This window comes from Herpailurus yagouaroundi, unplaced genomic scaffold (genome assembly GCF_014898765.1).
Source record: "Herpailurus yagouaroundi ecotype Mexico unplaced genomic scaffold, PumYag 210, whole genome shotgun sequence".
NCBI classification, from domain to species: Eukaryota; Metazoa; Chordata; class Mammalia; order Carnivora; family Felidae; genus Herpailurus; species Herpailurus yagouaroundi.
Window position 1 is genome coordinate 10,664,471 of NW_024412441.1, and position 27,138 is coordinate 10,691,608.

General features: G+C 36.7%; 1 protein-coding gene and 1 long non-coding RNA gene across 33 annotated transcripts in view; one reads left to right on the forward strand and one right to left on the reverse strand.

Annotated features, from left to right (window-relative positions):
* NRXN1 (neurexin 1) overlaps positions 1 to 27,138 on the forward strand; it is a 1,154,099-nt gene that overhangs the window by 914,180 nt on the left and 212,781 nt on the right. The window lies entirely within an intron of this gene.
* LOC121016304 (uncharacterized) lies at positions 11,618 to 12,955 on the reverse strand. The gene is made up of 2 exons (XR_005784215.1): positions 12,778 to 12,955; positions 11,618 to 11,746 (listed from the first exon to the last, which is right to left on the reverse strand). It is a non-coding gene; the product is annotated as an uncharacterized LOC121016304 (long non-coding RNA).

The window sequence follows — 27,138 nt, forward strand, 5'->3', positions numbered from 1 at the left end:
ATATATATATAATTCAGATATAATTCAGGATAGAATCCATCTTTTTTTAGGCCTAATTTTTCTCAAACTAAATATTTTCATATTGTTACCACTTTCAGTTACTGCTTCCATTATCTATCATTAAAATAAAGCTAAACTTGGAAAATATACTTTTTCCATGATGACTCATTTCTGTTGATTTGGAAGAGGGTCTTTTTTTTTTAATTTTTTTTTTTAACGTTTATTTATTTTTGAGACAGAGAGAGACAGAGCATGAACAGGGGAGGGGCAGAGAGAGAGGGAGACACAGAACCGGAAGCAGGCTCCAGGCTCTGAGCCATCGGCCCAGAGCCCGACGCAGGGCTCGAACTCATGGACCACGAGATCGTGACCTGAGCTGAAGTCGGATGCTTAACCGACTGAGCCACCCAGGCACCCCGGAAGAGGGTCTTAACAATATGTTTCCTTAGTATAGGAATCATGGTCAAATAAGGGTGAAATTAAACTTTGTCAATTACATCTATAATTCTATAACCATTGCCATTTGCTCGTGGTGCCATAGCAAATGTAGGTGAGGTTTAATAATATTCACCAGGTTACTGCTGGTGGCATTTGTTTCTTTTAAAATGCAGGACCTCATTGGCAAGCTGGGAATTTATCTCCTTGGATACTGAAAAGAATAGAACATTTCAACTATATGTCAGACCTTTTTTTTTTTTTAATTAAAAAAATTTTGTTTACATTTATTCATTTTTGAGAGACAGAGACAGAGCACAAATGGGGGAGGGGCAGAGAGAGAGGGAGACACAGAATCCGAAGCAGGCTCCAGGCTCTGAGCTGTCAGCACAGAGCCTGACGCGGGGCTTGAACTCACAAACTGCAAGATCATGACCTGAGCCGGTCGGACGCTTAACTGACTGAGCCACCCAGGCGCCCCTTTTTAAAATTTTTTTTGACATTTATTTATTTTTGAGAGACAAAGTGAGACACAGCATGAGTGGGGGAGGGGCAGAGAGAGAAGGGGGACACAGAATCCAAAGCAGGCTCCAGGCTCTGAGCTGCCAGCACAGAGCCTGACGCGGGAGTTGAACCCACAGACTGAGAGATCATAATGGCTGAGCCACCCAGGCACTCTTAAACTGTATGTCAGATCTTTGCCTTAACTTTAGCAAAAAGTAACTATCGCATCTATCTACTCAATTTATGAATATTTTGAGTTAATGATATGACTGTCATTGTCCTAGAAGGAATAACATTCATTAGTGAATAACATTAGTTCAGGTTCACATGATGGTCCATGTAGAATAAAGAGAAACTTTATTTCTCTTCATATGATTTTGAGAATGTTGTACATTTACAAAATGGACTCTTTACTTTTTATCTTCACTTCTCAACTTTTATCTGATTTCTTTGGCCCACATTTCCAAGAACAATCCCAATTGAGAAGTCAGACTTTTATGGCTCACATTCTGTGTTATTAAACACATGAATCATTTTGGTTTTATGACAAACTAATGGGACCATTGTTCCTATCCTCCAGAAGGTTGTTCTTTGGGGACCTTTTGAGTAAAGAGAAGAATGGAACAAGAAAATAAGATAGCTTCAGCCTAATAATCAGAGGTCAGTGCAGTCTGCAAGAAGATCATTGTTAAGTGTTTCAGCACATTTTACAAAATAGTCTGAGGAATTGCCAGTGTTAGTGTCATTATGGCCAATGATTAAATTCTGTTCAAAGTTAAAGCAAATTGGAAAAGAAGAATAAGTAAAAAGTGTGAGAACGAGAATAAAACAAGGGGGGGTTCACCTTTAGATCGCTAACAGAGGACAGTGAGAGGTGATAATTAACATTCCAATTCTGTTGTCATAGATTTGCCTAAACTCCTTGTGTTATTTCCACTCTTTCTAACCACAGACAACTTAAGGAATTAGTATTAATGTGTTACAAATGGCTCATTGAATTACTTTTCCTTTGAGGTCCCAACACCAAGGGTTCCTTCGGAAGACATAGAGAATCTTTTTTTCAGTTTGCATTGTTTTCACTATAGAGAGATTTTTTTAATGTTTGTTGGTTTGTTTGTTTATTTGGAGTGCATATGAGTTGGGGAAGGCAGGAAAGAGAGAGAGAGAGAATCCCAAGCAGGCTCTACACTGTCAGCACAGAGCCCCACACAGGACTCAATCCCAGAAGATCATGACCTAAGCCGAAATCAAGAGTTAGATGCTTAACCAACAGCCACCCCGACGCCCCTAGAGAGAATTTTTAAGTGTTGGAAACTAGTTGTGTCCCCACCCACCCACATCAGCTCAACAAAATTGAGAAATTAGATGCAGTACTATTTCCAAAGTCTCCATACTTAAAAAATTCTTTATAGTTTCCAACTAAATTTATTTGTAAGAGAATGATGAATGGGTTTTTCTTTTTTTTTTAATTTACAAGACTGCATCAATATATTTTTTAAGTTTATTTATGTATTTTGAGACAGGGAGTGAGAGCAGAGGAGGGGTCATAGAGAAAGAAAGAGAGAGAGAATCCCAAGCAGGCTCTGCACTATCAGCACAAAGACTGATGTGGAGCTCAAACTCTTGAACTGTGAGATCATGACCTAAGCAGAAATCAAGAGTGGGACGTTCAACCGACTGAGCCACCCAGGTGCCCCACGACTGCATCAATATTCTTTAATGACAACTTTTTGTTAGAAAAAGATGGTCTAGTTTGACTTAGAATTTTACAGGTCCAATCAAGTAAGTGAAAGTAACATGAAAAAGTCAAATGTCTCTTTCTCCTTCAGAGGAATAATCAATTTGTTTCGGGCAAAAAACACAAACTGTAAATAGGACAACAAAACAGAGTTTTTATTTCTTTCATTTTAAAGTATAACTTTTCAATCATTCTTTCATAAACAGCCTACCATCTCTTCTACTCTTAATCAAAATCAAATTTATTTTTCTCTCCAGCTAATGACTTTATGAGTGGCAGGCAGGCTATTTTTTGACACAGGGAATAATTAAGAAGAGCTGAATTGACTAAATGAGAACTGTATTTTTGGTAGACTAGTTAATAATGACTTGGAAGTTTTGTCCTGATTTAGAAAGAAATTAAAGTTACTACATTTCTTCTTTTTAATTTTGATTGACAGACGCAAGTGGGAAATCTAGTTACGGTCAAGTAGAATAAGAAAGATTCTCTGACTAAATCAAGAAAGGTTTGTTTGGGATTTCATGACAGCCAATGATCAATGACTTGATCAGTAAACTTTCTGGAGAGATGGGTCATCATTTGTGGCCTTAATCTCAAATGTGTTAGTAGCTCCATGCTGAGAACAAACATGTCCACAAATGCTCACTAATCAACCACTGAAAGTATGTGAGTGGTGAGTACCAAATAAAGCTTTGGTGTGCATGAGTCTAGGGTTAGTTGCATTTGATAAATTCATTCTGGCACAAGTAAAGAAAATGTAGGTGGTTTGTCTCTTACTTTTCAATGTTGTCAAAACAAAATCTTCAAGTGACAGTGTTATAAGTACTTTCTGTTAGGTTCTTTGGTGTGTTTCTTTGTTTAGCACAAATTAGAAATGTGTTCCTATTTGCAGTTTCAATAAGCAAAGTTAAAAGACATTGATTCTTTCTCTAGTTTTGGAAGGTTAATTCTCCATGTTTCTGCAGACTTACAGTGAGGTCATTTATCCGTTCCCAAATGTGTACAAATGGGTAGCTCTATATTTATTGTCTGATTTCTCCTTTTATTGGCTGGGACCATAACAAACTAATTATTATTTTTTATTTATTCACTCTTCCAGATAATGCATTTTGGACAGTAAAAATAATATCAGTTTGATATTCAGTTTGCACATAGGATTTCATGGCTGTCATGCCTGATTAGGGCAAAGGCATTTCTTTCTCTTTGCCTTAAAGCTACAGCAAAATGCTATGAGTAATTTGCACATCAATGACTCCTTCACACCCTTTCTAGGGAGGTGGATAGGCATCAAATGTCTGTTAGGGAATGGTGCCTTCCGAATCAATCAATAAATAATCTGAGGGGCTCCTGGGTGGCTCAGTCGGTTAAGTGTCCAACTTCGGCTCAGGTCATGATCTCACGGTTCATGGGTTCGAGCCCCTCATCAGGCTCTGTGCTGACAGCTCTGAGCCTGGAGCCTGCTTCTGATTCTTTTTCTCCCTATCTCTCTGTCCCTCCCCTGCTCACACTGTCTCTCTCTGTCTCTCAAAAATAAATAAATGCAAAAAAATTAAAAAAAATAAAGAATCTGAGTCTTTTAGGATATTACAGGCTATAATATTAGAGACAGAAATAGTTTAACAATGTTAAATGAAGTCAGAAGATGTGTCATAAAAGCCCATCATGTTCTATCCCTAAACCAGCCCTCCTGGCAAAACAAAAGGAAATTTGAATTTAGATCACTTTCAGGATTTCTTGAATAACAACTTTGAATAAACTTATTCTTTGACTTGGGAACTTTACCCACCTAACTCTGAACAATTTATTCTTCTCAGGAAATTTTATTTCTTCTCTCTGTGCAACTCAGCTCTACTCAGCTTCCTTCATTTCTAGGGGGGGGAAACGTGTTGGTTTTGTGTAGCTGCATAGCAACTTAATTAAGTAAATGATTTTATGAAGGGAGAACTTAATTAGAAGATGAACTTTCTAACTATTTCTTCCTTTTACTTTTCCTAGCAGGAGATATTGTCAGAGAAAATTGGACAGTATTTTAGAGATGAAAAGAGAATAAATATCTATTGTTTTGAAGACTGGGTGAGTAGGAAAAGTAGGCCAAGTCCCTGGGCTGCATTTTTGGACCATTTTCTTTTCACTGATATGTTTGACATCTACACAAAATATAAGACAATAGAATTGGCCAAGATTAAATGTAGGCTTTGCATTATCCATGTTATGTCTCAATTTTCATGCAAGAATACTTTTTTTTCTCCTCAGTAGAATTATTTGACTATAAACCGATGAGTGAATCCATAAATATCCTTCTCTTCTACAATGAAATTTTAAAACACTACAACCAAGATAATCATAGACTTTACTTTGATCAGACATCAGTAGGCAGCTTGTTTATACTCTATAGTTTGTAAGAAAAAAATCAATATGTGTTTTTTTCTGCTACAGTATTTGGATATGGTGTCCCCCAACCCTAAAATATTTCTTCTATCCTTATCCTTAAGTTTCTTGTAATGACTTGTAGAAAAATGTTTCTTATCAGCTATTTTTTTTATTTTACCAAGTTATCCAGTATCTAGTAGAGTACCTCAATAAATATTTATTCAACGAATGAATCAAAACCTCTGTTTAATACCAAGAATTCAGCCTAATCTTAAATAATAGTAAGCTGTTGCCTTGCAACTGCTCATGACAGCCTTAGAATTGGAATGAGAAGCCCACATTATATTCTGAAGTGTAATATTTTTGCTTTCTTGTCCAAAACATTCCAATAAACTAGCAGGAATTGGTGGTGGTGGGGGAGGAATAGCAGAGGGGTGAAATGCCATTTGCTCAGATTTTTAGGAATAGATTAGACATCCATCTCTTCTGGTGTTTTAAGCAATTACCGGCCAGGTGTATATCAGCTGTGTTATGTCAGGATTTTCTAATGCCATTGGACTTTTTTATCAATGATGATATCACAAAATAGTCAACCCCGGACTGAGTTTGTGGGTGTAAAAGGGATAAAGTAGACATCATTAAGCAATGTTTGCAGCTAGGAGATTTAGGAGGAAAATGTGTGTGTGGTGAGAGAAAGGGGATTAGGAAAAAGCAATGACTTCTGGGGGTTGTGTCAATGTCTCACTTTTGGAAAAGGGCTGGGAGTCTGCCTCCTGCAATCTACTTATTTGGTCCCCAGACTGGTAATCAACACTTGGTCTACATTTTATCAAATGACTGCTTGAAGCGCGGTGAGGGTTTTCTTAATAGAGTTTTGCTAGTAGTTTGTGTGCCATGCTGTGGAACCCATTCTACAGCAAGGCACTGACTTTATAAGAAATTTCGTTCAGTTTTCTATTACCTGGAGTCTTTATTGAATCAGTTCTGAATAATATCTTTAATGGTGACCATGTATCTCTGTTAGATATGTGGTAAGGAAAGACCTCTTTCTTGGTACTATGATTTTTCAAATTAATTTTTTAAAGTTTATTTATTTATTTTGAGAGAGAGCATGCTGGAGAGGGGCAAAAAGAGAGAGAGGGAAAGAGGGAATTCCAAGTAGCCTCTGCTCTATCAGCGTAGAGCTGGACATGGACCTTGATCTCATGAACCACGAGATCATGACCTGGGCCAAAACCAAGAGTTGGACTCTTAACTGACTTAGCCACCCCCACACCCCACCAATTATTTTTGATTAGTATGGGCAGCTAAATCTCAAAGCACTTTTTATTTCTTTTCAGAAAAAATTTATAGTTCTAAATTCAGACCACACAAGTGATATTACTTGAATAGTTGACTTAATTTTGGACTACCTTGAAATTCTTTGCCTTGATAGCATGAGGTTTCTGTATCTAGACGTTCATCTTCCCAGGATATACCAGAGTAGCCTTCTCTGTTTGAATCAGACTTTATGTTTAATTACTTTCAAGTAGCCAGGCAGGAGAAGGCCCCAGCTGTACCTGTTCCTAATTAACTCTTATTAGGTGTTCTGCTTCATTGAAGTTTTCCAAAATAAAGAGGAGTTCAAGACATAAGCAAAACAGTGTTGTCAAGTCTTGGCTTTGCCAGTGAGATGTGTGATTTGGAAAAATAATTCCTCAAAGCTTCAGTTTCCATAGCTGCAAATAGCAAATTTTTTTTCAGGTGATAACGAAGACACTTCCGGCTCTGGAAGTCTATGACCTCTTGAGCGTTTATGTGGTTATAAGGTCTCCCCCATGAGAAAGCCTTTCTTTACCTGGCCCAAAACAGAGATCTTCCTTCTTCCTTGCCCATGGCTTTAATTTAACTTTCTTTTCCAGGGCACCAACTGACTTATTAACTTTTTCCTGAATTGTCGCTCCAGATCAGAATCTAAAAATTATTAGGATTTTAACAGATCCTTGTGCACCTGGAAAAGAGTCCATATAGCACCCTGTAGGCTGGTGAAGACTATTGGTGTAGTGGTGTGCCATATCTACTCCACCCAAGTTATTAACACAATTAATTCCCCTGGAGGATTTTTAGTAGTTGTTCTGATCTAACAAATTTTCATGCTTAACTTTCTTTTGATCTTTTCTGCAATCTAGATTGCCCACTAGTCAACAACCTCCTTGTTGTCGATTGTACAGAGACCCATTCCCAATCCATATATAACCTAAGAACAAAGGGTTCCTGTGGATGTCAGTCCTGCCCTGTTACAACAGCTTGCCTCAGGTGTTTCCCCTACATCTTCAACCTGCCAGTCCAATCTTAAGCCAGCTGCATGGAGATTTATTATATCCAACTTCATAAGGCAGCATTCTTTGCTGCTTGCATCTGACACCTGACAAATATATTTGTCTTAGATCAGTCCTTATACTCTTGGTCCTGATTAGCAATATCCTCACTACCTCCCTGGTACTACCCCTGTCCTCTCCTTAAGATATCAACTTCCGGGGCGCCTGGGTGGCGCAGTCGGTTAAGCGTCCGACTTCAGCCAGGTCACGATCTCGCGGTCCGTGAGTTCGAGCCCCGCGTCAGGCTCTGGGCTGATGGCTCAGAGCCTGGAGCCTGTTTCCGATTCTGTGTCTCCCTCTCTCTCTGCCCCTCCCCCATTCATGCTCTGTCTCTCTCTGTCCCCCCAAAAAATAAATAAAAGTTGAAAAAAAAAAAACTTTAAAAAAATAAAAAAAAGATATCAACTTCCAAACCAAGTATAATGTTAGGCACACAGCAAAATGTCATCAGCTAGGTGGAAATATGTTCTGTTTTGTTCCATTAAGTGTTACTTTGAGAGTAAAAGGTAGCCATTCCTTAAGGCTTAAATTGCATAGATCTCAGCAGGCAGGATAGATAGAAGTAGACAGCAAGGAAGAAGAGCCCATAAATCCTGAGGTTTAGAACTTCCCTGACTTTTTGTCTCACTGGACTTCTCTCCATACTCTCTTACAGGATCTATAGACGCTAGGTTTTTGCATCACTTTTTATTTCTAGGAAGCTACTCTGAGAAAGTCAAGGTCTCCAAGGAATATAGGAAACACAACTGAGAACTAAAGCAATATATGACCAAGAAGTCTTTTTTTTTTTTTTTTGTCCTGAAGTTCACAGCAAAATAAGATATTTTAAGGAGGCAAGAGTTTAGGATGTGAACTAGCTCATGAAGAAACATATGAAGTAGCATAACTGTACACACTTGACCATCTCCACGTGTACTTTAAGTTCACTTCCATGGATTTTTCAATGCCTTAATGTCTGTTTTGAAATTATGATGTTCCCACCGCCCTGGGATCTATACAATTAGCACACTTTGGCAAGAGCAAAATAAAGTTTAGGTCAAATGTATTTCAATTCCTGTGTAAACAACGCATGGCAGCTGGAAGTTGTTTTAGAACTGCAGATGGGAATAGGCAATTCTGCATCCCTATGTGTATCAAAACGCACATGCTCAAAACCACCACAAATCGAACTTTTTCTTCATACCTGTTCGATAGAGCTGTTGGGACCATTTATTTCTTTAACTACTATTGACTTATCCTAACAGTAGACTAACCAATATCTACCAGGCCTTTGTTAGATGTTTGTCCTTTTTTCTCCCCCCTGAATAAAGCCTTGGGCATGGGAGTAGAAATCAGTAATTGCAAATTTTTAATTCATGACAGGCAGGGTTTTACTCTCTCTGGCCTTTAACAGCCCATTTAGCCTCTTCAGGCTTTACCCATCAGCAAAATGTAAATAGCTGAATTAATGTGAATAAAGGGCTTTGAAGATGAAAACTCTTCTGCACTGTAAGTGGCAACAGAGCCTTTCTTCCTTTATTGAAAAAACATTTATTGAGCTTAGTGTCAATTCTGTGCAGAGCACTTTAGGGAATCATAGAGATGTACATTGCCAAGGTTTCTGTCCTCGAGGAGGGTCACTCCCATCTTCATGACACCCAAACCTAAACTGGGAAGTAGTGACTATTTCAACATTGGGCTTGGCTAGTGATTGCATGACTGGTTACGTCTTGAAGATACACATTTACCAAAGAAAACACTAATTCATTATCCAAAATCATAAACTCAGAAGTAAGGTTTGTTTGTCAGTGATAGTCAAAGGGATCCTCCCTGAAACTCTAGCCCCTCAGGATGCTCCAGGACAAAAGTGTTAATGATTAACGAAGTTAGGAAGGAGCTACATTAATACCATTCTCTTAAAGATTTACAGTGAATATGCTTACAGTTTTTCAACCCAAACTGAGAAACACATTTTTGAAAATCTCCACTAATTTTACTCCATTGAATATTTACATCCAAATAATTCTAGAATCTTACAGAATTAAAATGGGTTTCAGAGGTGTCCAAGTTATGTCTCAAAAATAGTTGCAGGAAGGAATAAGCTTCTCTTAATATGGACCAATAAAGACATATTTAAGTCAAATAAAGTGGGCAATGTTTTTTTTCTTAATTTTTGAAAATGTTTGTTTACTTTTGAGAGAGAGAGAAACAGAGCGTGAACAGGGGATGGGAAGAGAGAGAGGGAGACACAGAATCCAAAGTAGGCTCCAGGCCCTGAGCTGTCAGCACAGAGCCCAACGTGGGGTTCAAACTCACAAGCAGTGAGATCATGACCTTTAGCTGAAGTTGGGTGCTCAACCATCTGAGCCACTCAGGTACACCGAATATTTTTATTGGCTTTTATTTGAACTGTTTATAGGGTGGCTAAATACTTGAGTAGCTACAGTACATAATCCTAATGTGGCCCAAAATAGGCCCTCTCTTATTTTTTCATGGTAAGCCTATAAAGACTTTTTTTTTTTACATTTTATTTTTTTATTTTTAAAGATTTTTATTTTCAAGTAATCTCTATACACAATGTGGGGCTCAAATTCACCACCTGGCGTCACATCCTCCACCGACTGAGCCAGACCAGGTGCCTCTGTTATTTTATTTTTTTAAGAAAGCAGATTGGTCCATCAACTTGATTTTCACATTTCATCCCAATGTCTCTGTATGTTTGAATCATTAATTTAGTTTTTTATTATGACACATGGAGCATGGTTCATGAAACTTAGCAAATAAATTGTTCAAGCAAAATAATTTTCTTCTTTAACATGTTAGTTCTCCACCCTTTCTGAGTATCTGACCATTATTTTATTTTAATACAAAATTTCTATATAAAATTGACTTTAATTTTCTACTAATCTATTTTCTCTGTGGGAAAAACTACCCTTTTAGTTATATTCCAGTAGAAATCTGCCAAGGCAGTAAACTTTACCATCTTTGCTTCACTAAATTATGTTCAACTTTAGGAGAGTATGCATTTGGACTAGTCAGAACTGTATCCAATTATTCAGTTTAAGCAGAGGTGATAGGAACTTTAAGCAAAGAAAGCTGACTTTACTTCCCTCTAGTTTTATATAAGTAGGACTTCAAGACAAACTGCTTTAGTTTTCAAATAAATATTGTAAAACTGAGGTTTTCAAATAGAATAATTTCCTTTCTTTGGCTTTCTGTGCCATCAACAAAGACATCATCAAAAACATGAGGTTTTCTTTGAGTTTTACCACCTTGAGGATTAATTTGCTTCAGTTTGGTTTGCTATTCATGATAAGTGTATTTGTTTTTTTAAACTGTGTGTTTATTAGGAGTATTTGGATTTAAATTCGTGTTGTCCATGGTATTCTTTTTGAGCATCAAAAATGCATGCAGAAAGCAAAATGAGAGTAATTTCACTCCTACTTTATGTTCCTAAGAGGCAAATCATCCACATCTTGGAACTCCATCTGTATAAATATTTGTCGTTTAAATCCTGCCTTTCATTGCCAAAAGGCAGTGAGATGGTCAAGCTTCTGCCCACATGCTTCCTGATGTTATTGTATTAGCTAAGATTCTTTTTAATGCAAAATGGGGGAAATTTTAACTCAACCTGGCTGAAGCATCAGAGCAAATGTATTGGCTAATGGATTCAAGAAAAAGCTGGATGCAGGAGAAGAAAGATGTCCTTATGACTCACTGTCTTTCTCTTTTTATTTTCCCACATTTCTATGACTTGCCATGGTACCACCAACCTCACATCTTCTCAGATATGTTTTCTTAACTATAGCTTCCATCATATGCCAGGCGACATCAAGTAAGACAAACATCCCAGTTCTCAAAGATCTCTCTGCTTAACATGGCACCTTATAAATATTTGATCAAGGTGTCATGTATCTTATTTTTTTTCTGTTACCAAGATAACCCCTCTTTCAGCCATTTTACATGTGGAAATCTATGATGAAAGGATAAGAATGAAGAATGAAAGACCCAAGGGAGTGAAGTAAGGGAAGTTCCTTTTACTAGGTTCATCTTTGCGCGGTGCTCCTTGGGAACTGTTTAAAAGTCCTTTGCCATCAGGCCAACCTTAAAACTGCTTTTTTCTCCTGACCAATTTAATTTTGCTTCTTACCTTATCTGCTCTTTATTATACCCAGAAGAAAATGTGAGAGAATATTTTACTATGATTGAAGTAGCATAAAAACAAAGAAGCATAAAAGCTTTCATATTTATTTATTTCATTGCAGTTCTACAGCACCGTCCTAAGACTTCCTGGTCTTTGCTGTCTTCCAGTTTTTGTATCTTTTATATTGACAGATGAATGATAAGAAGTCTAGTAAGGTATCTAGAAAAGAAGACATATTAAAACAGTAACCTATTGCTAGTTTTCTATGGAACCTTGATGATGATATCAAAGAAGCTGAGAAGATACTGGTAAATCTCAGAAAGCCCAACTCTGAGTAAGTCAAGTAGATAGGCAGAACTATATTCAAAATCAAAACATTTTTCATCACGCCATTTCAAGGGGCAAAAAATTCCACACCATGTCAGGCAGGATTTTGAAAATTTCTAGGTCATTTACGATTTAATAATGCTTTTAAATTTTGCTCTTTTTGTTTTTGATGAGGGCAATGTTTGGTACAAAGGTGAAGTGGGTATTAAATAAAAAATGCATTGTTGTTTTTCACTTTACCTTGTCCCTTTAGGGGTCCCCCATGTTTTAGTTCAGATTCAGTTATTGTCATATGTTCAGTTGATAGGCTCTGATTCCCATTATCATCCCAGTGGTTGGAGGGACCAGGAGTGACTGGGGAACTGCAAAGCAGAACTATTAAATTTATATTTACTGCTAATCATTCCAACTCCTGGCAGACAGCCTAATTGCTAGCACAAAGAGGATGCTCGTGAGAATCATGGTCATATAACTTGCCAAGTGACTTTCAGTAAGATACATAGTTTGTGAAAGCTCTTGGCTTATTGGGAGAGTAAATATTATTGCAGCTTGAGTTTCCTTGTGCTGTTTCCAACTCAGGATTTATTAAATATAATTTAACGAAATATCTAATTTAAAAAGATGAGACAAAATGTGATTAGTAGTTTCCCATCCTATGTTTTTGGGATGGGCAGCAATACATAAGCTCCTTAAAAGACCAAAAATGAATCTAGGGCTTTTTCTATGCATAATTCCCATTAATGTTAATGGCTTTTTGTGGGCACAGTTTCTATTAATGTTAATGAGATACACGCTGGAAGAAAAGAAAAGGGTAAAAAGAAAAGAAAACTGATCTCCCTTTGCTTCAAGTATTTTCCAGTGTAGCCTGAGAATGAACATCTAATAATAAAATATACTGACTCCATAGACAGGGAATTATTCACCTCCTTCTTTTGTTTTCATTCTGTCTTGGCTTTGCTCAAGTTGTATTTCTGGAAATCTACAAAAACAAGTACAACTATATCAGTTGTCTCAGCAGTAGCAGCTGTTTCTTCAACCAGGGATCTCCCATGTTTAGTGTATTACAAGACAATTTTTCTTTTATCTGCAGAACTGCACCAGTAGCTAACACTTGACCAGAGCTTATGTTGTAAGTGTTGGAACAATACTTAACTATGAAGGAAGGTGAGTTTCGTGACATTTAGTCAAGGTCAATCAAACATCTGCAGGGAAAGAGCAATACTCTTATATGCGCTGTGTTCTTAATATGCCAATTTTTGTATTAATGTTTAATGTATTAATGTTTTATATATGTTTACAATCCTGCCTAGGGGTAGCCTTTTAAGAGTCAGTCTAGGGGCCAAAATGGATCAAATACATTTTTATTCTAAACACTGTAATTTCGCTTCCTTTGCTATTGTTGTTTTCCTCTCTTCTGTTCTATGGTCTCTAGAATAAAGCAGCATATTTCCTAACGCAGTAAACAGGTCACTCAAAAGTCACTCAGAATTTTCCAAAGCAAACAAAAGAATAACTACTTCTTGTTAAAAAAAAAGTTCTTAGGTTATACCACAAAAAAGCCCCCCCCACGCACACACACAATGATAAATGGATTGAACTTCATCAAAAAACTCACATCCAAATAGTATCCAGGTTCTCTCATATTACCCTGGCATGAATGTGGGCATATGTGTAGATGTGGTCAACTCTGTGGGCATATTTTCCATTTTCTTTTCTTTAATTTTCTTTATTTCTAATTTCCATCCCATCTGTAACTTGGTATTCATGTCCCTAGATCAGCATATAAATGAGAATTTCATTAACTTTAAAGCTTAACTGTAACCAAAAATATTAATATTAAAGCCAGAATCTTAGTTAAAATGTTTTTGTGGAAAAAGACATGATCTTTCCTCTCTTTCTTGTCACTGGGTTGTCCCAGTTTCATCTGCCTTTTCAGTTTCTGGCTAAAAAAAATGTCTTAAAAGAGAAATAGCTAGATCCCTGTTATCCCCAGGATTTCATATCCTGTCAGCCCTGCTTTCTGGTGCAAGGCCAGACATCTAATCTTATATGCTTAAAGGCACATGGGAGAGAAAACTCTGGAAATATAAGTCTGTGCTACTAAGAGATTTTAAATGAAAAAAGAAGATAATGTAGATTTTATTCAAGTGTACTAATTTTACATTCAAATGCTACTACTGAAATTTAGGACTGCTGAGAATCAACATTGTGATTTGATGGTTAATGTTGCTGCCACATTTTCAATAAATGAATTATTGAATATAGGACTATTACAGTCACTGGCACTGTGCTGAGTATTAAGAAGAATATAAGGAAATATAGACAGTTCCAAGTGGGAATCTTTGTGTGTATGGAGATACACACACACACACACACACACACACACACATATGTACATTATATATATGTGCACATATATGCACATATATGTATATATAGACACACAAATATATGCACAAATAACAACAGCAAAATGTGAATATTGTAAAGATAATAAGTACTTGATTAATGAATGTATAATGAGTCATGAATCAATGGTTGAATAAATTCAAAGGAGCTAAAGAATTTCTAGATACTGAGGTCACAGCAAGAGATTATGAAGTGGTGTTTGAGGAATGTCTTAAGACCAAAATTGTGGTAGTGGGAGGTAAAAGATCTATTTCAAACATTTTAAGTTAAATTTGGTATATATTTGCTCACAAAACAACACTAGATAATAATATGTATGATTTCTATTATAAGACATTCTAGAAAATGCAGAACTATAGGGAAAAAAATCTGAAGAATGGTTGTCAGGGACTAGTGACAGAGGAGGGGAAACACAGCAAGGTTCTGAAATGCATTCTTTGTTGTGCTAGGCACTATGGATATAAGAAAGCATGCCTGCCTTAAAAGAGCCTATAATCTAGTTTGTTAAATTAATCCAAATTAATATGCATGTAGAGGGGAAGATCAATAAGTTGAAATATAGGCGTAGTGGATTCTGTTGCACTTTTGGGTGAATCATTTACCCTGTGTCAGCCTATCTTTTTCATTAGGTAAAGTAATAAGATTGACCAATAGATGAATTTTGAGATCACATTTGTTTCTAAAAATTTATGGTCCTATTATTTTGGTCTTGTTCCATGTGTTAATAATGAGAAGAAGTAGGCTTTCTTGAGAAGCCACCTGTGATATATACTGAAATATAAATTACATGAAAAATGATGTTCGGAGGTTAGGCAAAGTAAGCACAAAATAACTCTGAGATTCAACTCTCAGTTTCAGTTGCCTATTTGTGGCCACTAGGAGTGTAGGATTTAGTTGGGAAAATATTATATCCCATATTTTTATTAAGGTCAACTGTAGCCATCAATTTCAATCCTCAGTCTCTTCATAGTCTACTAGCAGCATTTTACATGGTTGAATATTCCCTCCTTTGCAAAACACTTTTTCACTTGGTTTCTAGGACCACAGACCTTTTTTCTTTGATTGCTTCTTCACAGTCTCTTTTTCTGTTTTTTTTCTGATGTTTAATTAGTAGAGAACCCTCATCCTGAGTCCTAGAGCTGAGTCCCATCTCTTTTCTCTTTATGCTCCCTCCCCTGGACCCCATTCTCTCTCATGACTTTAACAACATCTTTATGTGATGCCTTCATATTTGATCTCTAGATCTAGACTTACATCCCCAATTTACTACCCAATCTTGTACAAACTCTAGTTGTCCAAAATTAATCAGATATTCCTTTCCCAGTATACCCTTCTACAATATTAGCTATCTCAGAAGTTGGCATTCAATACTGTTGCTTTTCCCAAAAACACTGAGGTCATCTTGAGTTCTTCCTTTATCCCATTTCCAACATGACAGCAAGTCTGGTTGGCCCTATCTTAACATGATTTGATTATAATTAAAATGTATGGGGCGCCTGGGTGGCGCAGTCGGTTAAGCGTCCGACTTCAGCCGGGTCACGATCTCGCGGTCCGTGAGTTCGAGCCCCGCGTCAGGCTCTGGGCTGATGGCTCGGAGCCTGGAGCCTGTTTCCGATTCTGTGTCTCCCTCCCTCTCTGCCCCTCCCCCGTTCATGCTCTGTCTCTCTCTGTCCCAAAAATAAATAAAAACGTTGAAAAAAAATTAAAAAAAAAATAAAAAAAATAAAATGTAATAGAAATTTAACCACCTCTCACTATTTCAATAGCCTACTAATTCTTCTCTGTACTTCATTCTATTCCCAAGAAGTTAAGAATGATCTTTTAAAAATTTAAATCATAATTATATCGGTCATCTGCTTAAGATCCCCCACATACCGCTAGCCATATCACTCAGGGTAGAATCCCAAATCTTCCACTGACCTGTAAGTTCCTATATGATTTTATGATCTTCCTCTGCCTCCACACTCATACACACCTCTTTACTTCTTAATTACTCTATTCCAACCATACTGCCTCTTTCAACATGCCATGTTTGCTTCCATCTCCAAGCCTTTGTATGTGATCTTTCCTTTACTCAGAACCCTTTTCCTCTAGACACTCACACGGTTCTTTACCTCACCACTTGTGATCTTCATAGAGTCATCTTTTAGTAAGGTGTTTGCCAGTGTGTTTTGCAGTGCTATTTACTAACATTTCCTCTTCTCCTTTCTTATTTTTTTTTTACCAGATCACATACTGTGTATTTCATGTACTTATCCAAGTAACTTTGTTTCCCCATTCTAGAATGAAAGCTGTAGGAGGCCAGAGGTTTGCCTTTTGTTTCTGTTGTTCCCCAAGTTCAATAAAAGATGTCTGGTGTCTCAAGAACATATGTTAATGGATGCCATATCTGGTAACTGCAAGTTAATCTTTGCCCAACAAGTATTGCAGAACCCACCCAGAACAAGCAATCTGCTGCTAGTGGTCTCAACGCACTTTTCCCATTTGTGCACTTCATGTCAGATGAGATTTAAATGCCTTCACAACAGCCAAACAGGAAGAACAAAGCCCCGTGTTTTGTGAAAATAGCAAGTGGGGAAGAGATTACAATTCATGTGGGTGACCTCTAGGACACCTGAAAAAGAACTTTTTGCTAGTTGGCTTGAGATAATTAGCATAGTCAAGTGTCAAGCATTGCTCTGGACCTCATTAACACATCTCCTCAGGGAGGCATTTTTACTTGGAAAAATTAGCCTTTCCTCTCCAAAAGCACTGAAAAGACATCTTCCTCTAGCTAGCCTCTGGTGAGAATCTGAGCTTCTCCATTATCACATCTGGTAACAGAAGAGAATATACTTTGATTCATTGTCACATTCAGATAAGTGAAGAAAGAAGCTTCTCCACAAGTGTGAATAGATTTTGGTAAACAAATGGATTTTTTTTTTTCTTTTTTGAAAGGATATTTAAAACAGCAAGTGTCTCTGCTGTAGTGCAGCTTGGCTGTCTAGACTTGAAGGACTGCCTTCGGTTGTGTTCAGCATATGTTATCACCAAGCATACTTTTTATGAAAATGTACTGACGGTGTGACTTCCTCTTCAAAGATTTTTGAGGAGATTCTCTAAAGAAAATTGCCCTCTCGCTTTGTTTGTCTAATAGGCGTTACTCCATTTCTGCTGCACATTGTTTCCTTTTGCACCGTAAATAACCCACAGTTTTATTGACCTTTGACAATCTTTAGGAAAGGTCTAGATTTTGTGGTTTGCTTTAGATTTACTACAAGTACATCAATGATTCAATCTCACTAAACATTAATAATAAGTCACTAGGATGTTTTCTTCCTTCCCAACCAAAAGAATCACAGTCTGTATCCCTCATGTACTTTACTTACACTGTCTTGGATAAGAAGCTTGTATTCTGAGCAGCAAGTGTTTAAGGTAGTTGAAACACAAGGAAGAAGGTGTGAATTCAAGTTCTGCCACTGGCTGGCTGTATGATCTTTGCTAAATTCTCTGTAACTTCGCTTCAACATCTATAAAGTGGGGATTATTACATAATCTGTTTAGTTATTGTGAGGACTAAATGAGGTAAGTGTAGTGCTTAAAATGGTGTCTATCCTGCTCTAAGTGCTTAGTAAATGTTAACTCCGCTTACTATTATCCCACTGCAAGTTCAAATGTCAGCAATTAATCAAAGCCACTCTTAATCACTGGATCTTATGAAATGATCAGTAGCTTAACCCAAATTTCCTTAGAATGTTTTAATAGAAATAAAGGTTTCATGGAATTCAGGAGAACAGAGTAAGTGAAAGGTTTTGTTTAAAACTATATAAAAGGACTAGTTTTTCGTGACTTACACTGAATCTGTGTTATAGTAAATTCCAAATAGGAGATAATATTTAAGGAAATAGAGAATATGTATTATTGTCAAATCCATAAGTTCAATGACCCTATCAAATATACATTCATGTTTAAATAACAAATGAAGACAGTGGGAATGGATACTTCACATTGTGAATAGCATTATCTCTATTACATAGCAGAGGCCTATTTTAAAAAATAATTATTTTTAAACACTTCTAAGAATGAATTTAAGTTAATATGTTTATCCCTAAAAATAAGCTATAAACTGTATCGTGGTTAATAATTTGTTTCCTCTTTCACTGTAAATAACCCATAGTTTTATTGGCTTTTGGCAATCTTTGGGAAGAGTATGTGTGCATGTATGCTTTGTGTGTATGTGTGTGCATTTGAGTCTTTGAATGTTTGCCAGAGCGAGTCCTAATCATATTTTATAAAGATGTATATAGTAAAGTATACTTTTTAACCTTGAGATTTAATGGATATCTTCCTCTAGCTCATATATGTTTTGTTTGAAAGCAGTCTACAAATAAGAATATGCAGAGGTTACATTTACATGAGAAACAGGGAAAGGGAGAATAATTTCAAACATAATATTGTCTTTTACTGTTTATTGTTCGCTTCTTCATCAACAGTAGAAATCTATTAACGATTGCTCTAAGCAGAATTTGTGATGGATTACAGAGAACTAATTGTGTGCACATGTGACAATATAACAGGATATTTCTTTCATAGAATTAAAAACATGTTTCTTTTTTTTAATGTTTATTTATTTTTGAGAGAGAGAGAAACTGCATGTGGAGAGAGGGGCAGAGAGAAAGACACAGAATCTGAAACAGGCTCCAGGCTCTGAGCTGTCAGCACGGGAGCTAGAATCCACAGTGAGATCACGACCTGAGCTGAAGTCTGGTGTTTAACCCACCAAGCCACCCAGGAGCCTCTAAAAACATGTTTCTAAAAAATTCATGAAAGTGCCTTTTTGTGATACTTACAAGACTGCATATTTTGTATCAGTTTTCACAAATGCTACTGGAAAAGTTAAAAAGAGCAAAACTGAAATACAAAAACAACTCAGGTAAATACAGGAAGATGGCATGAAAACATCCTGGTTAGGTGGCAGTTACAAGGATTGATATGTGAACTAGAAGGCTTTGTGATACATTCATATATTTTGCTACCTTTTTGCTTTATTAGCTGAATTAGGATTTTGAAACAAAATCTCTTGAGCTAGGATTACAGTGTTTTACTATGTTTGCCACTCAATCTGGAAAAGACATTTTCTACGTTTTACATTGAAATAATAGATTTTTTTTTTTTTATGGGCCTCCTCTTTGAACCTTTCTCTGTTTACTGTAAGGTTTTGCATCTCCCTAATCCCTGCCATAGGCTTTACACATGACAAAGAAAGCTCGGATCAAGGACAAGGAGAAACTTGCAATTTCTTTGGGGGCTTTTTAGAAGGATTTACATGCACAGTTAATTGTAACTTCTGCTTATATTTTCCCAAATAGACGAAAGCCTTAAAGTGTCTACCTTAGGAACACATTTAGCAGAAAAAGTGTCCCATATGTAGAATCAATGAATTTTGATTTTTTTATTATTTTCTTTAAAAAAAACATTTCCAACACACCCAGCCTTAAAAAAAGCACATAATGTTTAGAAATTCTGACAAAACAAAACCTGGAAATAAGATGATGCAGTGGCTACTTCTGGCTAAAGTTCTGATTCGCTGTTTTTCAGAGTAATATGTGGGAAGATTCTAACTTGGATTGGGTGAGCCTGATGAAAGTCTCAGTGTCACAGAGACAAGACACATCTTTTCTGAGCCTACTGGCAAATATAAATCTAAAGCTTATCAGAAAGTCTTCAAGACCAACTAAAAATGATAGATTGGCACACGGGTATTGTACCTTTTGCAATGCACTCTTTCCACAAACAAAAATTAATCTGGCTTTAAACAGGGTTAGTGCAGACATAGAAATCCTTCCTATTGGTGAATTAGAATGTATTCCAGACTTATGGTCAAAGGTGTCTGTCCTTGATTACCCTGTGATCCATTTTACAGCCAGTGGGAGCAAAATCTGAACACCTGACTGACTGAGTAACCGCTAAGTCCATTGAGACCCCCAGAGTTCTTGAGGCCAGTATGTCAACACTTCACTACTACAGTTTCTAAAAAAGAGTTATGAAGTCTGCTTTTGAATTTGATGAAAACAAAATTAAACACGGAGCCACACTCTACTTTTGTTCAGCTACTTTTAAAAGCTAGAGAAAGGAAAATTTACTTAGAAGATACACATTCTTGCAATTTTTCTCCAAATGAACAATTCACCAATTAGAGTGTCATAGTCAAATTGCTATCCCAATTTTTGTCTAAAACAAAAGAAAAGAAGAAAAAATGCTTAATAAACCCACCTATAATCTTAAGAAGCCAGAGCAAGGGAGGGAGGAACACTGCATATAATTTACATTCATATTATTTAACAATTTATTGAACAAATTGATCCTATCCAGCAGACTTGTGTATGCATTATACCCTAGACTGACAGTAGCAGCATAACCTGGAAGCTTTGAGAAATTTAGAATCTCAAGACACACCCGAGATTTGCTGAATCAGAATCTCCTTTTTACCAAGATCTTAGGTGACTCACTAAACACATTAAGGTTTGAGAATCCCTACCCTCCAAATTGCTTTTTCAGTATTCTCATCCAGGGACACATCCTGTTAAGTATAATACTAAGACTTTTGTATTTTCCCATAAATACCTTTGTCTTCAGATTCATTTGCTAAGCCACATTCATTCTTCCGGAAGTTGGCTGACCTAATGCATAGTTCCTACAATAGAAGAAAGAACACCTTGGTCTTTCTCTAATTTCTTTAATTTTTTTTTTTCAGCATAGACTTATAACAAAGATTCTGCCAATGCTGTAGAGTTTAGACAATACTGTAAAAAGGTAATAACATTAAATTTCTTAGCAATGGAGGTCGTGGGCCAATTCTAGTATTTTTCATAGCAGAAATTCTGGCGAGTGTATCGTATGTATTTTTGTCACGTTCTCATCAAAATTTACAGGTGAAAAGATTTTTTTTTCCCCCTGACAGCCTGAGGCTTTATGATTTGGCTCACTGAATCGGTGAGAGGTACTCATTGAAACTCTTCTGGTAGCTGTGTGAGACATGCACTCTAGTCTATTACCTGTACTATCTAAAGCAGATTGTTCTTTTTTGAGCCATATAACAAGATATAGTTTTTGGAAGGATGTATAATCATTCAATACTTGTTTCTGTACTTTGGTATTTGCTATTCTGTATTACATCCTATATTAAATACGTATCTTTTAACACTGCCTTCTATCTTCCAGACTCAAATGTATGCTGCACACAATTTTGTTTTGCTCATTCAGTTTGTGCTTGTATTTAAATTATGGACTGAGGTGCAGGGTATGAAAAATCTTCCTTCTGGCTCTCTTTATTCGCCTAATCTCTCGGTTCAAAGATTTTCATGGGAACCCCTAATAATTTTGTAATTAAAAAGTTGCTGTTATTTTGCACAACACTTTGGGGACTTTGCTGACTGAAAGGAACTATATAAATTTAACAGAAGTTTATTGTTTTATGGTCTTCAGTTTTCAAGGTGAAAGCAGCAGGACATGGGCGGAGACTGTTTCAAGGTATATCTGCATTCAGGTCTTATATTCTTGTACAGAGTCTGATAAAAGTAATCACAAAGGAATATTTTGAAAATGTCTGCTTCTTGTATTTCCAAGGCTTTTCATGCACACATACATTAAACACACATTAAATACATACATACACACACACACACACACACACACACAGGCAATTTTCTGTTATTTTTGTGACTCAGTTCAGAAAATCATGAAAATGGTTAGTTTCCCTTGACATCCCGCTGCCTCCCAGGGCTCGCCACCTGCTTGTCCGCATTAGATACCAGAAAGGTGCAAGAATCGGAGGCATCACAGGAAAAGGCCAGCGCCAAGTCACAAATCTGGAAGAGAAGGTAGCCCAATAAATAGGATTTGTTCCCCTCCTGTATCTGAGAAAAGGCTGTCACACTCATATTTGAAATTGCCATTGACTCAGTTTGCCTGAAAATATTTAGAAATGTCAGTGTCAAGGAAGAGGGGTGGAGGAGGAGGATTTTGCCTTTTCCTCAGAAGAGGGGATATAGGAGAGAAGCAAAGACTTTTCTTTCTTTATTAAGCTCTCTATCTGTAGATATTCAAACTCTCCACTTTTAGATTGCAAAGCAATTTTGAGAATTCTTATTTTGAATGTCCTTTTTCAGTAGTGATCTGACCCCGTTGAAATCTCCAGATAGTTTAGGAAATACTATCCCCAGTCTAACCTTTGACTTCCGTGTTAGAATGTATGATTTCTTTTCATTGCAAATCTTATTTTTTCCACCTTCTTCCCCAAATGTAGACAATGGGTTTAATTGATAATTTGTTGTTTCTTGACTGCTGACTTAACACTTTAGGTTATATCTCTAATTACCCCTATGAGGTTCAGAGAATAACAAACTTCAGGGAGTTTTCCCAGATTCTCAAAGTCATTTCTTAGAGCCTGCAATACCATGTAATAAATCTTTCTGATAAATTTCAATTGCTGTAGTCAAGCCAGTGGAAGATCAACAACAATTGCACAGCTTTTTACAGTACCCCAGCAATAGTGCAAGCAATTATTTCTTCAGCCTGCAATTTGTTTGCCTTATATTAAAAATTGTTAGTCACAATAACATGGAGAGATTGAACTTAGGGAGAATTTCAAACTATGTCTACAGGCACATTTGGAAAGTTTCAAAAATCAATTAGGCAAGAAATCTAACTACTAGTCTTAAAAATATAGAAAATATAATTGCTTAGCCCTAAGATTGACCCAGTGAAAAATTATTTTTCCTTATTAAGCCTTCTTAATAAGACATACTACTTATAAATTGAATATAAATATACATATGTATGTAATTCTGATGTAACAGGAAGACTATTACCATTGTTCATATTGGACATACACCAGCAGTTTTCAAGAAATAGTAAATAAAAATAAATGAGGTATAAAATGTCCAGAAGTGAATCTGATGTCTCCCACCTAGTTTGCTATCCTCTTTTATTTATCTACCTGATTTTTATTTTTTTTCTTCAAGACAGGTAGTGTAGGGTAATGGTTAACTTCAGACTGCGCAAACAGGCCTAGATTCATATATTGCTTATTGCCCACACTAGTTTGTGTGAGCTTGAGCAAGTTACTAGCAGTTATAAGTCTCAGGCCATAAACAAAATGTAGCTAATAATGGTACTTCCCATATTGGGTGGTTATGAGGATTAAATGAGAAAGTGCATATAAACTGTTCTACTATGCTAGGATGAGAATTAGTGCTCAAGTAATATTGACTCTTGTTGGTATTTTCTCAGCTTGGGTGAACTCCTAGACACCTCAGAAACTTGTTTCTTCTGTGGTCCTATTGTACTTTTTTTTTTCTGATCTATATATATATATGTGTGTGTGTGTGTGTGTGTGTGTGTGTGTGTGTGTGTATAACATATATTTTAATAGATTTTATTTTTTAGAATAGTTTTAGGTTCACACTAAAACTGAATGGAAAGTACAGAGATTTCCCATGTACCTTGTACCCCTATGCATGTATAGCCTCCCCTTTTGTAAACATCTCTCACTCTAGTGGTATGTTTCTTATAACCAATGAACCTATATTGACACAGCATTCTTACTTAAAGTTCATACTTTACATTGGGGTTGATTCTTGGTGTTGTACATTCTGTGGGTCTTGACAAATGTATAATGACAAGGATCCACTATTGTTGTATCACATAGAGTTTTCACTGCCTTAAAAATGCTCTGTGCTCTGCCTGTTCATTCCTTCTCTACCCCCAGCTTCTGATAACCTCTGTTCCTTTACTGCCCCCATAGTTTTGTTTTTTCCAGAATGTCAAATGGGTGGAATCATACAGTATGCAGCCTTTTCATATTGGCTTCTAGTATGTAGTAAGAGGCATGTATGGTTTCTCCATATCTTTTCATGGTTCCTTTTTAGCACTGAATATTCCATTGTTTAGATGTACTGCAGTTTATCTGTTTAATAAACTTGGTTACTTCCAAGTTTTAGCAATTATGACTAAAGCTGCTGTAAACATCCATGTGCAGCTTTTTGTGTGGACATGTTTTCATCTTTTGGTTAAATACCAAGGAGAACGATTGTTGGGTCATAATGGTAAGAATATGCGTAGTTTGTAAAAAGCTGCCAAATTGTCTACCAAAGTGGCTATACCATTTTGCATTCCCACTAGCAATGAGTGAGAATTCCTGTTGCTTCACATCATCACCAGTATTTGGTGTTGCCTGTATTCTGAATTTTGGCCATTCTATTAGGTGTGTAGTGGCATCTCATTGTTTTCATTTGCAGTAATGATATATAATGTGGAACATCTTTTATTTATTTATTTTTATTTTTTTTTATTTTTTATTTTATGCTTCTTTGCCATCTATACATCTTCTTTGGTAGCGTGGCTCTTCAGGCCTTTGGACTAATTTTTAACCTGGTAGTTCGTTTTCATATTGATAAGTTTTAAGTGTTCACTATATATTTTGGATAAAATTTATTTGTCGAGTGTATTTTTTGCAAATATTTTCTCCCAATCTATGATGCACTTTTTTTAAAAAACCACTAATAGAGTTCAGGTTGTATATGCCTTGCATTGGTATGCCATTACTTATATATACACCTCAAAAACAGGAAGTAGGGCCCGAGTTTTCTCTGTATCCTTGATAGTACCTGTATAGTCCTTTGCATGCATAGAGATATTCAATATTGATGAATTGACCAATTGAATTATCAATATCCAATGGAAGTCATGTCAGTGTATTCATGCCCCAAATGAAGAAGTTCCATAGAAGTACCCAGGACTGGTGGCATTCAGCAGGGCCTGATGCAAGTTATTTGATCCTCTTCCTGCCTCACTTTTCAGCATATTCAAATAGATTATAGATGTGTGTCAAGGATAAAGAGTGTCTTAAAAGGATTATCCTAGAATTGGACTTAAACTTTCCAATGGCTTTTCAGAGAGAGACTTACAGATAGATCACTTGTATAGGCAGAATTGTTGTCACTGGATAAAAGAACAGATGCCTCAGAGGCAAGTTATGAGTGATCCTTTTTGGATACATATTTTAAAACTTCCATGGACAAAAGATATTGTAGCAATGGTGAAAAGTAAACACTAATTCATTCAAAACTATTTTGAGTGTCTACTATGTGCTGAGGCATTGTATATCAGACAGAGGTCAAGTTGATATAGATGTACTCAAAAAGCTTTATAAAGCACTAAGACAGAAGAGTCATATGCACAGATAATTACGGTACGTGGTAAATAGTTATGTGTAATAAGCATGTATAAAACCAGGAGAGCAAAAAATTAAATTTGGCTTAGGAAGGAAGTCATTGACTCATTTAACATATTTATTAAACATCTACTGTGGTTTAATTTCCTTGCCACATAACAGGCTTCAGGGAGGAGTTGCAAAAACCTGTAACTTCAAGATACTCCCTTTGCAGGAATCTGGTTCAATGGGTAGTGAGGGCTTCAGGAAGGAATCTCAAGGAAGACCTTTTGGAGAAGATGGCCTTTGGACTTGGCGTCGAGAGACTGGTAGGATTTGGATATTTGGAGATGGGAGTGATGAGAGGGGGAAGAACATTCCAGATATTGGCAACATAAATAGCATAGGCACTTGACTGTCTTACATTAAAAAATAATAATAAAACAAAGAATCTATTGATTTCTGATTTCTTTTGATGATCATTTTATATCTAGAAAGGTATAGTTAACATACTAGTAATATATTTATTGAGAATTTACTTTGACCTAGACATTATTTTAAACACTTTACTTGTTTTTTAAGCTCACGTAATCCTTACTGGATCTCTGAGCCAGATATGATTTTTATTTGCAATTTGACTAAAGGAGGACTAAAGCCCTCACATGGGACTGGGGCACACCCACAGGTACATTTGATACTGAATTCTACACTGCAGGTCAAAACCATGGCAAAGCTCTTAAAGCCTCTCAGGACTCTGTCTTCATGAAAGAGTTCACAACTCAAAATATTAAAAAAAAATTTATGTTTATTCTTGAGAGAGAGACAGAGTGCGAATAGGAGAGGGGCAGAGAGAGAAGGAGACACAGAATCTGAAGCATCTGAAGCAGGCTCCAGGCTCTGAGCTGCCAGCACAGAGCCCGACGTGGGGCTTGAACTCATGAGCTGTGGGATCATTCCCTGAGCCGAAGTCGGACACCCAACTGACTGAGCCACCCAGGCGCCCCACAACTCAAAATATTTTAAAAGACATTTCAAAAGAAGCTTGCACAACTAAAAATGCTATGAGAGAGAGAGAGAGAGAGGGAGAGAGAGAGAGAGATTGCTCTGAGCCAGTAAATACGGACTCATCAAATCTAAAGTTAGAGTAAGCAGAGTCTTGTATAACATGTGTTTGTTTCTGTTTTCTGGAAAATGATGGACAAGGAGGGCATCTGCTTGGCTGAGGGGATGTAATGACAGGGGAAGAGAGAAAGCTAGGTTGTCTGGCTCCTGTTTAGATTTCATCTTTTCCATCAAGCAGAATGATACAATATAAAAGGTAATATGAACCTGAGGAAGTTTAAATCCAAAATAAATAAGAGAGTTAGTATTTTCAGACAGCAGAGCTAGAAGGGAGCATTTTCGATAAAGAAAAAGATTTGAGCGAAAGCAACACGGATGAAAGATCTGGAGGGGATGGTTAAAGTCCACATGAATAAATACAGAGAAGGTATCTTGGCAATGAACGGTGTGCATAGGTCTGAGAATTTTAGTTCACTAAATGCTCGTATCTGCAACTAGTGAATTTGGCTATTAAAAAACCCAGGCAATATTGATGGAAGAATATTGCCTTAATTAAGGAAGATAGTGCACTGTTTATCACCCATCTTATGTATTGCATTTAAGTCAGTGTACTGTGCTAAGG